This window comes from Chiroxiphia lanceolata, chromosome Z, assembly GCF_009829145.1.
Source record: "Chiroxiphia lanceolata isolate bChiLan1 chromosome Z, bChiLan1.pri, whole genome shotgun sequence".
Lineage (NCBI taxonomy): Eukaryota > Metazoa > Chordata > Aves > Passeriformes > Pipridae > Chiroxiphia > Chiroxiphia lanceolata.
Genome location: NC_045671.1, coordinates 28,384,800 through 28,399,742, shown reverse-complemented (window position 1 = coordinate 28,399,742; position 14,943 = coordinate 28,384,800).

Below are 14,943 nucleotides of genomic sequence, written 5' to 3'. Positions count from 1 at the left end.
AAAAAGAGACATTATTTCAGTTATTTACTACTATTTCACATTTTTAGATAATTTAATTCTTGTGCATTACTTGAAAAATTTATTATATACATGCAACAGGTTCCTATAGTGCATTCATTGCATAAATAACTAATCTGCTAAGCTACAGGAAGAGAAATGCTTTTTAATAGATCTACCAATAGTAAATAGTTTGGCTTTCACTCAGGAAAGCCAGGTGATCTTGCATCACTGGAGTATCTTTTTGGACAATCATTACAAATGTCCAGGTTGCATCAGATAAAGCCACTGGGTTGACAGCTCTTGAAGAGAGAATTCTTGTGCATGTTGCATGGACATAAAGGATCTAATAAGAGACTGCCAACCAGGCCTAGAAAATACAAACAGGAGCTCGGCATATAATTTGAAAAGCCAACTACAACAGGCCATACATCACCCTGAAAGCTAAATCAGACTCACTAGAATAAGCAGCATCCTTTACTGCTCCCATATGGATTATCCACATGGATTATTTTGCCTGATTATTTTCAAAGCAAGCAGGTTATTTTCTGTGCATATTTCTCAGATCAGCTATGAGTGTATAAATGCTGCTGGTAAGGAACAGAGTGGTAAAGAGAAGATGGACAAACCAAGCTTGGACGTTGGATGGAGAAGACTACTTTTTTAACAAAGGACACTTAACTGTTGATACACCTGTTGGTAAAACTGTTGATAAATTTTTTTTTTTAGTAGATACACTGTTTTAAGCTCTCTCTTCTGCTACAGCTTGCTACTGGTAACCTCATGAGAAACCAGATGGAAAGCTAAGCTCAAACTGGGAAAAGAGAAGGAATGTGACGCTAAAATTAAAGCTTCCAGGATGTGCCATAAGAAGAGATTTTTTTGAACAAAAATCTAGTGGTTTCTTAATTTGACTTAACCCCAGAGCCTAAATGCCACATAATTAGTTGCCCTGATAAAGGCCTGATATATTCTCAATTTTTCAAAATTCAAATCAAGCTGAATTCACATGAATCATTATGATTTTCCTTTCAAAATTTCCCAGAAATTTCAATCAATGAAAGATATTATTATCCTCATTTATATGTTCATATATTTATATATTTATTTATTTTTGTCTTCCTGCAGGATAAAATCGAATTTCCAGTTACTCAGATAACACACAGTGATAAGATCATGCTATTAGGAATCAGTAAATTGTGTATGTAGAAGCCGTGTCTTCGAGTTATCTTATTAGAGCAAGGATACAGTATATTTTTAGAAGCTCACAGTATTACAGTAAAATTAGCACTTCTGCTATAGTGCCTCATGCATTGATTTATTTTATAGATTGTAAGTTACCAACTAGAGGTCAAGTTGTATGGGAAAACAGAGATATTGTATAGTGTTAAAACTATAACAGTCATTAAATGTCCACTCTATTATCGAATTTGTAAAGTATTGACTTATTTGCAGAATAGCTAATGCTTTAGGCATAAATGAAATCACCTCTTGCCCCCTGCTATTTCATTCTCAAAGTGGGTAGAGTTAGAATCTGAGTTAAACTTCAGAATAAATTAGGCATGATGAGTTGACCTGATGACATGCTATCATGTCGTCAGAAATGCATGTATCAAAATAGCTGTAACGTCATTATTTCTAAGGACAAGGAACTAGATCTACTTTCTCCTTTAATTTCTCTGATCCATAATAACTTTCACTGAATCCTTAAAGGAATTGGAGCATTTACTAATTTGTTTATATGCCCAGGAATATGTGTACCTCATAAAAATTAGTACTGCAAAGGATCCACAGAGATGCGCCTGCTTTACCCATTGCCTCTCTCCTGTAGTACCTACCATGGTTCCTGTCTGACTGTACTGCAGGGGTAATGATAGTGAAAATCTTGTTAAAGACATTCTACCACTGAAACAATTTTGATTCAGACAGCAGCACTTTTGGCTTCGAGGACTAAAATAAGACAGTTCTTTTCTTAAGGTGCATTGACACCTGTGATAGTAGGTTCCTTCTGGGTTTTTTTTCCTCCCCTATCAAAAGCTTTCCTTTAGGATTGAAAAGAACAAAGGGAGCTCTCAAACTGTGGCTTGTTCTGTTTTTTTTGGTGGTGTTCCAACAGTATGCATTTTGTTCACTGAATATAGCAAAAGAAGGCAATTGTGTCTTTCAGGTAGGAACCTCTCTCCCATTTGACATATTTCAGTGTCCGAGCGTGCTGCTTACATAAAAGCAGAACACAGAGCAGAGAAACAAGAAATTTTAATCAGCGGGGCGAGTCCTTACGTTCTATTTCCAGGCTGGAGAAAGGGGATGATGTAATGTTATCGTGAAACAAAAAGAAAAAAAAAAAGGTAAATAAAAAAACACCCGGAGGGAGCGCGGGTGTTCCTTCTTCCCCCCCGGGCGGCGGTCCCTCCGTGCGGGCGGCCGGCGATGGTGCCCGGCGGTCCCGCTCGCACCGCTCCGACCCCGCGGGGCAGCGGCGAGGGTGGCCCCGCCCGCACCGCCCGCCGCCGCCAGGTGGCGCTGCCGCCCCGGGAATCGCCCTGGGCGGGCCCCGCGCGCGTCACGCGGCACCTTCCGCGGCCGCGGGGGCGGCTCCGCCCGCCCGGGCCGCCCTCAGGGCGCTGCCCCCGCTCCCGAGGGAAGGCCGGGGCCCGGCAGCCGCGTAAGTGAGAGTGGACTGCACATACACGCTGGCTGTGAGTGCGCGCAGGGAACCGCAGCGCTCCGCAGCTGCTTGGGAAATTTTGTGCTGGCGGGCGCGTTACGCAGCAGAGCACTCCAGAAACTTTCCCTGCCTGCTAACGTGGGGCGAAAAAGAGGTCGTGGCGTCAAAATAGCCAGATGGCTACCAAGCTACCAAATGAAAGATTTTATGTTAACTCCCCTAGCTCCTAAGCGAGAGCTTCCCCTCTACTCTTCTCCCACGAGACTCCCTCTGGAGTACTGCGGCCAGGTTTGGAGTTCTCAGAATGGGAGAGAAATGAACCTGTTGGAGCGAGTCCCGAGAAGGGCAGCAGAAATGATCAGAGGGCTGGAACACATCTCCTGTGAGGAAAGGCTGATGGGAGTTGGTGTTTTACCTGAAGAAGAGAAGGTTTTTGATACGTAAAAAGCAGATTAGGAGAAAAAGGGGGTCAAATTCCTTAGCAGGAGAGCTTCTGTAGCCATGGGAGAAGAGGTCACGGTTTTTAACTAACTACAAGAGGATAGATTCAGACTAGGTATGAAGAAGGAATTTTTTATGATAAGAGGTGAAACACTGATACGTGTTGCCCAGAGAGGTAGTAGATACCCCATCTCTGAAAACAGTCGTGCTCAAGTTGGACAGGGCTCTGAGCTACCTGATCTGGTTGAAAGATTGTGGGGAGGGGTGGGAGTAGATGACCTCTAAAGTTCCCTCCCAAACCAAACTTTTTAAGTGGTTCAGTGGTTCTGTGATTGTGCTGCCACTTGACATGAACCTGAAAAATAATGGACTCCACTCTGTATTACACGGGGCATCTAGTTTAGTGTGTCACTTTTCAGAAACTGTATCTGCCAGCTAAAGGAAGTTACTAAAAGTAGTTACAGCAGTTACTGGTATAAAACGAGTTATAGGTAACATTACTAGCTTCACCAGATTCCAGATAACGTTATAACTGTTGGTTGTCATTTACAATTATCATGACATTATAAAGCTCATCAGAGCTTAACTTCTACAAGATCCTTGTGGTCTGTCTCTATCACAAAGGAATTACCCACTGACATCTCTTTGCATGGACTGGCTAACCAGGTTCTACCAACGGAGCCACTGAAAAACCTGCCATATCCTTTTCTGAGTGTGTTAAAGTATCATTAGAGGGTAAAGAAAAAGAAGAGAAACAGCAAAAATGCAGAATAAGCAAGAAAATATAAAGAGATCTGAGTTAATTTGCTTCCTGTAAACATGCCATTCTAGCATGTTTCACTCTCCTAAAATAACAAAGTTGTTGACAATATATTTGGTTTAGGGAGAGGAGGGACCTATTTCTATACTCTTTTAGACAAATCAAAACACCACATTTGTGCAGATATCTATTTTATCTGCACCCGGAAGAGTTTTCCACTGGTAATACCTGTTGCACATGCTCTACTTTGTTGTTCTAGGTATAGGTGCATAAGAATTAAGCGTAGATATACCCACAATGAGCCCTCCACTCCAGGAGAGGAAGACAAATAAACGAGAAAACCCTTAATTAAAAGAAATCACAAAAGCAGAATTAAACTCATTATTTATGAAATGAAAGTGAAAATAGGTAGTAATGATGTATAACAGGAACATGTAGTAAACATGCAAAATGTCTATATATTAATATTATTTAGAGCTTTAGTTAGTCATTCAGAGATATGAATATGTATTTAAGGGTTATGAGCTCTGTGGATATTGTTAATGGACAGCTTCAGTGGAGTGCGTGTGTTATCACAGGGTAGAGAATTCTTCAGACCTTGGACTTCTGTTGCCTCTTTCCATCCTTTTGTGTTATATCGGCTCAAGTTAGAAGAGTACTGAGTGATATAACAAGTGACTAGAGGGCACTTGTTACATAAAGAATTTAATAACCTGAATGATCAATTTTCATTCATGCTTATCCTGCCTGTGACAGTAACCAAATTGAACTATATTCCTACTGCAAAACTTCCTGTGTCTTGTTTTAAGAATATTATTTACAACATTGATTCATATCTTTAATCTTCTGCTGCTCCTTGTATTTGTTTCTTGCTCATTTTTTCTTCTGGCTTCTTCCTTTTTCTCTGCAGTCTTCTCTGGTTTTTCACGTTCACCCACATCATCTTCAGCTCTCTGACATTTCAGTCTGTTGATGCACACAAACATTCTGCCAAAACAGGTTAGCTAGAAATAGGGCCATGGAAATAAGGCTGTCCTTAGCGACTGCTCCATTTTCAGCACCGCATTGTACCAACTGTGATTGACAGGGATCATGCTGTCAAGCCTAATAGTTCCTAAGTGGTGATTAATTGGACTGGTGATATCTGGATGGAAGTTGATGGACACCTAACTTTCCCCTGCACTAATGCCTCCTAGGTGCAGATCCTTTACTCTTTCAGAAATGCCACGCTGGATGATTTACTATGGTTTGCTAATTATCGTGATTGTTTGACTGTTCATTTTGCCTCTACTCACCTCAGTTATGAGCTGTGCTGAGTCTCACTCTGAGGAACTATAAAATGCAGGAGCTGCATGAAGGCAAGAGGAATGGAATCAAAACATCTGAAATGCATCTGCCAAAAGTGTGATGCTTTGTCTAAAAAGCATGAAATGACAACTTAAGTAATGGAGCTCTAGAAGCAAGTTCTGGACACATTTGTTTCAGGAATACATGAGGATTTTTTAAGCAGTGTTACTGTCCTAGGCAATCGCTTTACATCATGCTTTTATTCTTCCTCTTTCAACCTTTGTCTGCTTCATCCTACCATAGTCCAACTATCGATACATAACAATCCAAACTCTAATAATACCCTTCCTTTATTTGTCTACTTCTGTCTGCATATTCCAAAAAGTAAAAGAACAATTTTGAGAATTTTATTAGATGTAATCTGTCATCATAAGTCACTGTAAAACTTCCTTTAAATTTGAGTTTATTGTATTTATTTTGTCTGTGGATGCATTTGGTCCCTGAAAAAATATTAATAGTTTGAACAGAATTCCAGGATGACAGGTAGCATACAAAGCTGTTGCACAGCACCAGAATATCTGAACGTGCTACATGGCCAGGTTATGGAATAAAGGAGCATCTGGACCTGGCATATGTTCTCACTTACAAAGAATCTAAGTAACCATTTAGAAAAATACTTTCACTGAGAAATCTCTAGAATGAAACTCAGAAGATGTGATGAAATTTAAATTTCTTGTACTGCAACAGCCTTGTGGCACACTTTGGGTATGTTTGTGGTACAGCTTTTGTTAAGATCAGACATGTATCTTTGAAAAAGCAATTGTTATCCTGTGGTTTGCATTGTCAAATGTTTGTTCTTAACCAAGTTCTTAAAAAAGTGTGTGTTTGTGCAAAAAATGAATACTCTGATTAATTTGATAAAAATTTTTCGATCAAATGGAGTTGGGCAGGCACTTCAAGAGTGCACATAAAGCAGTTCAACTTGTAGTTGGCTTCAGTCCCTGGTTCTCTGAGACATGTAGGCCACCTTAGATTTATTCATTGCTGGTCTTCTCTTTACTAGCATCATTCCCATGAGGAGTTCACTATCCATTACCTGACCAGTGTGCAAGAATAGTTCAACATGGAGCAGGAACAGAGCAAAGACTCTGTGATAAAGGTTGCACTAATAGGAAACTTGAGCAAGAAGTGTATTAAATGAAAATCTAGAAACATCTCCTCAGGAATACAATTTACCAGGCTCGCTTCAAAGGCCAGAGAATTCAATGAGTTTTGAAATTTAAATATCATGCTAGCATCACTCAAGGGCATTTTCTTCCCCTAGAAATGGTTCCAGGAATTCACTTAGTGTCAGACATTCCTCACCAGCTCTTTTCACCTACAAACCCACACCTCTCACGTTGCACTCCTTATAAATAAATGCAGACAGCCTTTAACGATTGTCATGATTCAGTTCCTCAGCTGTAAGCTAATGGTAATAGTTCTCTGATTGACTGAGTTTTGTAAGGCTGTGGTCATTGACGTTTGTGACGCGCATAACAACTAGGTAGGCAGAGCTTTTCAAAAGCTAAATAGAATAGCCCATTATACCAGTGGCAATGATGCAGGTTTGTTGCTTTTTTTAAAAAGAACTGTATTCTGTTATTCTATTTTAACTGTGGATTACTGCAGTACAACGGCATACTTTATGATTTATGTGAAATCTTGAGCTTAGCTGCTTAATGCTTTTTGGAAATTTGCAGTATTCATTGCTCAAGTTGTACTACCAAGAATATATACTTGAGGACTCCAAGGACTGGATTTCATCAGCAGAAATATACATAGAAAATTAAAACAATTGGCAGACAACTGTATTGTTCGTGTATAGGGCATGATTTCCAGAAAAGGCATAATCAGAAAATACTGCAAGAAAAGGAAGAGATGCCAGAGAAATAACTCTAAGATCATGCACCTATTTACAAGTATTTAAGGCCTTTAAGGGCAAATGCTTTTATGAATGAAATATCTAAATGTTACTTAGGTTTTGATTTCACTACATTTTGGCTGAATAGATAAACAGTGACTTTATATTCTTATTAGGTCATAGAGAATTATAGCCTTACTAGTTAAAAAATCTGTATTCTTCACATACTAAATGACACTTCAGTCTTCCAAGCTTATTAAGAAGTGTTTGTCATGTTTTTTGTGGTCTCAGTATTCTTTTCAATAGAAAGGTGTTTAGAGCAGACCTACAATGGCTGATGTATGTCAAAGATGTGGTGCAGAAGACTGAGAGTTGAAGAATATTTTAAGTAAGTAATCCCATTCTAAATATATGTCTGTAAAACTTAATACAGTGGTGCAACTATTTCCTGAAGATAATGTGATGCATGCAGTTTTATATCACTTTTTATAAACACACCTCAGAAAGACAGTGTTTGTCATTTTTCCCTGTACCAAGAAGTATAAGATTCTCTTAAGGATTACACCAGTCAAACCCACAGAATAAAACTGGATCTGTATTGGGCAAAGTCATGTAGGCTTATCTCATAGGAGTTTGTTGATTTGTTTCATAGGCTGTTGCTTATTTTGATAGACAAATGAACTAGAAACTTTCTGTTTCTGTTGCTCCTATGGTTGCTGTTTTAAATTGTTTTAACTTGTTTTGTTGATTACTTTAAGCCCCAATAAATATAAATAGAATAAAATAGAAAGCAGGCTACAAAAGCAAAAGTAGAATTTGTAAGCAAAATGATTAACATTGCCCTACATAAACAGACAGAAATTGCAAAGCATAACATTTGTGTATGAAAATTTTTGATCTGTTCTCTTGTAGTTTTTAAAGAGAAGCCAAATGGGGCTCTGGGTACTTTTTCAGTAGTCTTGCTACCAGGTACACTACACCTAGTGTTCTTGTCTGAACAACTGTCAATGTGTCTGACTGGCTGTGAGTTTCACCTATGAGCTGCTGGTGTTAGTTTGTGTTGTCTCAGATGTGTTTCCACTTAAACAGAGATTTCTAGTTTATTTTGGTTTCAAAGCATTTACTTCTGGACTATGCAGCTGAAAAATTAACTTTAGATCATGCTGACACTCTTGTTTTTCTTTTTAGATTTTCAACACTTTAGGGGAAGGATTTAGGGCATTGATTGCCTTAACAGTTTGACTGCAGTTCACATTTCATGATTTGACAGTGCTGGGCTGCTAAAATGTTGTTCTGGTTCCTTAGCCACTCTACCATCACACAGCAAAGTATGTACGTAAGTAAGTAAATAAATAAATAAAATCTACCTGATAAAAGAAGACACTTTATTACACTGTTATATATGCCCTTATGTGAGTCGTATATACATAATTTGTGTCTGACGTTTCACTTTTCTGAACAAAATCAGGAATGGAGAACTTGCAGAAATGGTGCTTCACAAAGACAAAACCAGGATTTTTTAGTAAACCCTATCATCCAATCTGCTTAGATGATGTAGCCAAGTGGAGGTCAGAGACAATTTTACCTTGTTCAAGTATTACCAAAATACTAAAATTACTTCCTAACTTTTCAATGAACATTAATTCATTTATTTCCCAAAGCTTCGTAGCAATGTGAAATGTTTAGGTGTAGGAAAATGTAAATCCTAAGTTGATTTTTTTTTTTAAACTAGCCCAGTAAATTTTCATGGGTATAGTGAGAGGTGTACTGCTTCAGTCAGTGCAAAACCCCTTCTTTCAAGGAAGAATCCTTCAAGGGAGGGTCTGGGGAAGGTGGAAAGAGGGGAAGAATTGAGCAGTTTTCACACAGCCATGTTTCACACATCTCAGCACTGGAGATACTCCAATCATATGCCTGAAATTTTGAAGGGGCTTTAAGAAAGTTTATTTTTGAAAAACCCTGTTTTTAAATTATGAACATTATATACTGGAGATAAAATTACTGGTCAAAACTGTTATTTGCCAGCGCAAGATTTCAGGAAAAAGTATCTGGGTTTGACAGTGATAAAAATGCAAGGGTTTCTTTTATCTTTGTTCAAGGCTGAAATTTTTAGTAACATTTGCAGTCTACCATAATGTCTGGTAAGTAATTTGGGGTTTTGTTTGTTTATTATGTTTTTCAAAGCTTGGAAATAATTATATTTGATAAGTCACTCTTTCTAGTAAAAACTGTATCAGATAAGCCCTCAATAAAGTCTCAAATACAATGAAATTGAAAATTTAGATTCAAGTCTTGGTACTTTCTTTTAAAATTGCTATGCAGAAATTTATGATTTTTTGTCAACTTCCTTCTCCACTGTATTGAAACTTTTTCTGTAGTATAAATCTCCTGGGTCATGCCTAAGAGAATCAAATGTAACATACTCCATACTGCTACCATTGTTGCTAGCTGCTTGAAACGTTATTGCTCTGGACACTAACTGTCAGCAGAAGCTATTAATAGAAAAATGGCAAAACCTAAGACACCCTAATGACAGGGAAAATGCCTAGAATCAGAGAAATCTCTGACAATAGGTTCCTATGGGGTGTTATTTTGTTAAGAGTGCCCAAATATGCAAAGTTTTAAACTGAACACTGTTGTAAAGTTTGTTTTGTTAGAGGCCTGATGCTGTTATATTATTCTGTTACCCTGTAAAAAAAAATCCAATTACAGTCTGTGTTTGTAGAGCAAATAAAATTATCGTAAGTATGGTATTAAAAAAGCTGTTTTGAAACATAGTGTAATGTAATACTTAATATACTAACTAATTTCAGAGGGGTGTGTGGTTGATTGATTGATTTTAAACGTTTCCATTACTGAGCAAGACTTTTGATCTTGCAATTCATGTTCATGATGTATATCTTCTAGGTGTGAAATTTTAAATCTTTTTTTAGCTGTAATCTTGAGATCTGTAAGGTCTATTTATTATAGGCACAAAGCATAGCAAATTCCCAGAATTTTATCTGGCGCTTCAGGTATGTACCCTACCACTGAGATCATATCAAACCTTATGTTCCAGAGAGACCACAAGAGTTAAGTCCTCCTGTACATATTCAAAAAAAAAAAAAAAAAAAAAAGAAGTCCTGCCTGATAGCATTTCTCCTTAGTCACATGTCACCATTTGAGAGTCTTTCATCAGCTACAGTAGAGACTTTTCACAAGCAGTGAGGATAGCTTTGAGTGTTACAGGAGGGGCAGGGGCAGAGATGCAAACAGGATAAACTGAGATCATCAATTCAGAACAGTTGAGTTTTCCCCAGAAAATAGTGAAAAGTGGAAAAAATGTGTTTCTACATGAGGCACATTTTTGCCACTATGTAAATATAAACTAAGTAACATTCCTTGGTTTGTGTTATAGGAAGAAAAACTGCAGATTTATGGAATTTGACTTTGCCTTTGAATAAAGGATATTATATAATTCTTAAACAGTTCTATTGGGACTAGCTGCCTTTAGCCTGTGCGTCACTCTGTACATTCTTGGCCTAATTCTGCTTCTGCAGTAGAAAAAGTTACCCATGCCCAGAGTGGCTCAAAAGATAATTTCTTGTATTTCAGTTTCGCCCATTACCCCTTGTCCTGTTACTGGGTATCACTGAGAAGAGACTGACTCCATCTCATCTATTCACCTGTTCCCCCAGGCAGGCACTTACAGATGTGAACAAGTTCCTCCTGAGTTGCCTTCTGGCTATACACTCCCAGATCTCTCAGCCTCTCCTCATACAACAGACACTCCAATCTATAAACCACCTTTGTGGCCCTTTACTGGAGTCACTCCATTATGTCCTGCACTGGGAAGCCCAGCCTGAAAGGAGCACATAAGTGGCTCAGGGTCAGTTTGACCTCTACCAGGACCCACATGTCCTTTTTTGCAAAGCTGCTCTCCAACCACTCAGCTTCCAGGACATGCTAGTACATTGAGTTATCTCCTTTCAGAGGGAGAACTTTGCATTTTTTTCTGCTGGACTTCATGAGGTTTTTCCCAACCCATTTCACCAGTCTGTCCAGAGCCCTCTTAATAGCAGCACAGGCATGGAGTATCAGTCATTCCTCCCAGGTTTGTTGTATATGCAAACTTGCTAAGGATTCATTCTGTCCATAGCCCAGGTCATTTTGGATTCAATAGCCTCTGGGGTACGCCACTAGTGACTGGCCTCAAGCTGGACTTTGTGCCTCTGATCACTACCCTTTTTACCTGGCAGTTCAGTTTTAAATCCTCCTCAGTTACCATTTATCTAGCAGATACTTCATCAGCTTGTTTATGAGGATGTTATGGAAACCAGTGTTGAAAGCCTTGATAAAGTCAAGATAAACATATCCACTGCTCTCCACCTCAGCACTCATCACCTTAGCAGATGTTCATCACTGTTTTGCTTATTGAATGCTTATATTATGAAATTTGGACATAGAACAAGATTTTGTGTGGAGGACAGTACCTCTAAATTCTTTGGACTTGACACCAAATACTTGTGCAGAGCAGATTTCCTTAATCTGATTTAAATTTAACAAATATTTGGTTGGTTTCACTTGGTGGTGAACATGCTGAAAATCTTACAATAGTTGGGACTTTGCAGGACCAGACCATTATGTGTTAGGCACTGCCACAGAAGGAACTCTTTTTCTCAAAGGGTAAAACAATTCCTGGTACCATGGTTTTTAATGGCATAACACTGCAGAGTTTCAAAGAAGTGCAACATTCATCTTCCATAAGTTAATTTCAGAACTCCGGAATACCTGATGTGTGGCAAGAGCAAAATTAAAAACAAACAAACAAACAAACAAAAAAACCCACCAAAACCAAAACACAGAAATCTGCAGCCAGTTACAAAGCAAAGTGATGTGGTGGTGTCATCAAACTAAACTACCACTAGGTTTTACTTTGACATTAACCTGCCTATTTTGTCAAGGTTAAAAAAATAAAGAGGAAGTGTTTATCACTGTAGGTGCTAGCTATTATTTGACAACTGAGACATAAGAGTTTAAATATATTCGTACTATATTCAACAGGAATTTTGCCAGTGGTTTTAATGGAGCAAGGAGTTGGCCTTCATTTATAAAGAAAATCACAGAACCTGCAGTGCTACTGTAAGAACTGCAAGGAGGGATAATTTATAAGGGAGATTTATTAAAACATAGGACCTAATCTTGCAGACCTAGCACTAGCATAATTCTTTCAACAGTTAATAAATTAGAACAAGGAAGCCTATGGTTCATAAGTAAATAACGTATAAACTAACAAAGACGTGATGAAACGGATAAAAACTTTACACAGAAGATATAAGCACTGTTATTTTAGAATGTGGGCTGAATACATATGCATTAAAGCAAAATGAGAAACATTAGTCAAAATGAAAACCATTATAAATAGCCAAATTTGCAGGTGACTACAGTACTGAAAAAAAGAAGGCTACTTTGTGTTTAAAGTGGTAGTTTCTGGAGACATGGATGAGCATCAGAGGATGGGAAATTGAAAAATCAAATCAGCGAGTAAGGACTTTTTGTAAATGATTTTGTGCATGCAATCATTACCTGATATCTGTTAGTTTACATGTGTCTGTATTCTGACCTTGATTGACCTACTACTACTAATTTGTTTTCCAAATTAGTGCAGGTCTTATGCCATAAACTGAAGATTTTCTTATAGACTCTTCCTATAAATTTTAAGAGCTCTTCCCAATCCCAAACATCTTATAGTTTGAGAAGTGTTTAGCTATGAACCAGTGCCTAAAGCACAAGTTCATTCCTTCTTTGCTGTCTTGAAGACAATACTGGTGCTTGAGATGAAATGAAAACACCCAAAACCTTGAACAAGTAGGTAATTTGTGACAGCTCAGATGTTGTTTGGAATAATAACATAAACAATGCTGTAAAAAATGTGCAGCTCACTCGTGTGTCACTGCTGGTATCACTCTTCTTCACAAAACAGTTACTTGGAATTTTGCAGTGAGGTTAGAGTCCATCACTTTGTAAAGAACTAATATCTGCTCTATACAAGTAATTAGTTCTTTTACAGTCTAGCTATTGCAGGACAGCAGTACAATACATAGTATCCAAGTAATTGTGAAAAATATGAAATAAAAAGTTTATATAAATGCTGATAATACTGATCACTAAAAGGTTTATAAGAGTCAATTACTCACTGTCAGAAGGTATTAAGAAATCAAGTGCCTTCAGCGTGGTTCAGAAAAATATGGACTAACAAGAATATGTAAGAGCAAGATCGCTTTTTGTTGTTTTTGTTGCCATCATTAGATATGATAGCAATTAAATATCTCTAATTAAATTGGCAAAAATAGGGATGTTTGTATATGCTATTGTAGTTAGTGACATCCAGGTTAGGTACCTCTCCTTCTACACCACCCTTAGTACTGCTCCCAGTGCAGCACACACTGGGGCTTTTCCGTTCTCTGATTGTGCCTTTTGTTCCTTAAGTAGTGTAATTCTATCTGCTCCAGATTTTGGACTGTGCTGGCTAGTATGGCCTCATGCCATTCCTCATGGGAAAAGGCACACCTTATATTCTTTCAGCTTTTCAATAACAGCAGAAGACTCAAGCACTGGCATTTGCAGGTCAGACCTGGCTTGCCACTGCTTTAAACTCTCCCAGCTCATTGCTGAGAGGTCACTTCTCAGCTGTCCCCACACACTCACCAGGTGGAGCATCCGTATCACTTAGCACCTTCCAACACTGAAGGGATCCTGTTTGTGACACCAATTAATACGACACATCCCACCCTGGAGAAGGGGAGAGTGATTAAGATTCACAGGTCCATTCAGTGTGGACTGAGGTGACACAACACTTAAAGTCCTTACATAAACACCAACTTTACCGGAACAAGTATTCTGTAAACTTTGATTCTCTCACAACTATATCCACTTCATTTTTGTGGTTTCATGAGAAGGTGATGTAGTCCTTGTATTACAGAGCCGGGGCAGAGGGAAGATGAGAGAGGGCATTGTGGGTGGAGGAGGGTAAAGACGAGGGAGAGAGGGTGTCCTGGAAGAGGGTTGTTGGGTGGAGCCATGTGGCTTGCACACGCCCCAAGTTTATTGACCCCGGTACTTGACTTCTGGAGCCTTCTCTCATTCCAGTTTCAGGAGTGATTGTGACACCAGTCAATCAAGGGAAGTTGACAGCAGCCCCGTGACCCCCACTTCCTACCCACTCTCCCTGCCTTCCTCTGCTGTGATTTCTTTTGTCTTACCTCTGGAACTCTCCCTTGAGGCATTGTCTGAGCTCACAGAATAGCCACTTGAGCCTTGTCCCTTACAAATATATAATTCTAAATAAAATGTAACTAGACCTCTTAACATATCAGAAGTACTAAATGTTAAGCTAATTGCATTACAAAGAAGATTTTTCAATTGTTTTTGGCTTATGCAATACATAATCGCAGTTAGTGTATTGTATATTTATGTGTATAGAACTAGTAACACATATTTATAATCATTAAGCAGCCTAATATTTTGCTTGCCTTACTGACAACAATACAGAACAGGTGACTTAAGGTATATGAATTTTTCTTTCTTCAGCTTCCTATGGGTATATGTTTGTCTTTGTTTGTCACGGAGTATTCTGCACAAAGATAATGGTTTGGAGTCTAGTATTAGAGTTACTACACTTGTCACACCTGTATGTGTCTAGAAGTAATTGTGGTTTATAAAATTTTTGAGAGAACAAGATAGAGAAAGATGCATAATTACATTTTCAAATTATAAACTAAAAAAAAAATTATAACTAATCATTTCAATATACAGATGCTTGAGGTATCTAAAACTTCAGTTTGCATTCAAACAATTCAAATCACTAAATTGAAACTTTAAATTTCATGATTACAAACACAGAATTAA